The 1,147-nt window shown below is 46.1% G+C and overlaps 1 long non-coding RNA gene across 1 annotated transcript; it reads left to right on the forward strand.

Annotated features, from left to right (window-relative positions):
- The first annotated feature begins 225 nt into the window (after window positions 1–225).
- On the forward strand, window positions 226–932 carry LOC109521301 (uncharacterized). Its single transcript, XR_002169326.1, has 2 exons — window positions 226–488; window positions 531–932. It is a non-coding gene; the product is annotated as an uncharacterized LOC109521301 (long non-coding RNA).
- The last annotated feature ends 215 nt before the right edge of the window (window positions 933–1,147 follow it).

The following is a 1,147-nucleotide window of genomic DNA, read 5'->3' on the forward strand; positions in this document are numbered from 1 at the left end:
CAACACTTAACTTTTTTTTTTTTTGAACATTCTTGACAAATGGTTGTTGTGTGTTTGTGGCAGATGGCCCTTCCACATCTGCCACAATAATTTGACGTGCGAAGTCGTTTCTCACAAATGCTGCATTGCTTTCTCCTTCTTGAATCTCCTCTTCCTGTCGCTGCTGCCCCGGCCTGCTGTGCAGCTGCACCAGGAGCCCTCTTTGCCCTCCTCAGGCATTCAAACTATAACACTTGATTTTCAAAACAACGTCCAGCCAGTAACTATTGTTACGCATTGAGGTTGCGCGTGCTGCAACCTCAAACAAGCCAATCATGCTCGTGCAACACACGCCCAGGGCACTGGACATGCGCGTGCACAAATGCACATTGTGCGTGCGCGATCTACTGGCGTGAAGACGAGGAAAAAGACTGACGAGCCCAGCATTTCAAATGGCCGTAAGGACATTGCTAAAACGTGGCTGTTTCGCCTGTGCTCAGCGCGTTCACGTGAACGCGCGTCACGTTCATTACGAGACCACACGGCCGGAGCATGCATTGCATAACAGCTTGACCAATTCAAAAGTCGATTTTCAAAAAATAACACCAGATTTTCCAAAAAACACCCAGCTAGCAATGCTCTACAAACTGCATTACATTGTTTTGCACGTGCGCGCGAGCGTGCACGTGCAAACCAATGTAATTTATGTGCAACATACGCGGGTCGGACATCTTAAGAGGTGACACCAGGAAGTTGAGTCTGTCTGGCTGACGTCTCCGCAAGAGACGCGTACGACCTTACAATCCAATGTGCACAAAATGGCGGAAAAGTACTACTTTGATGTCTTTGCTCATTACTGTTAGATGTGACGTGCCCGTACGATCATGTCCATACACACAGATGCAAATAGACCTCGCCCCACAAACTAGACCGTTTATTCGAATGAAAATGACGAACTGGATGTTTCCTCAATGACGTAAAGAGTCGGCACGAGAATTATATCTTACGCTCTAGCGCCATCTCGTGGAAAGTGAGGTAAAACTCTCGTATTTCAATTCTCAAGCTTTGATCGTATTAGTGAGCCGCCGGTGATGTGATTTGTGCAGAGATTTGGAAAAATGCATGATGAAACATCAGTTTTACAGTCTATTGAAAATTGGAATTTATA

Source organism: Hippocampus comes, unplaced genomic scaffold (assembly GCF_001891065.2).
Source record: "Hippocampus comes isolate QL1 unplaced genomic scaffold, H_comes_QL1_v1.1 scaffold507, whole genome shotgun sequence".
Taxonomy (NCBI): Eukaryota; Metazoa; Chordata; class Actinopteri; order Syngnathiformes; family Syngnathidae; genus Hippocampus; species Hippocampus comes.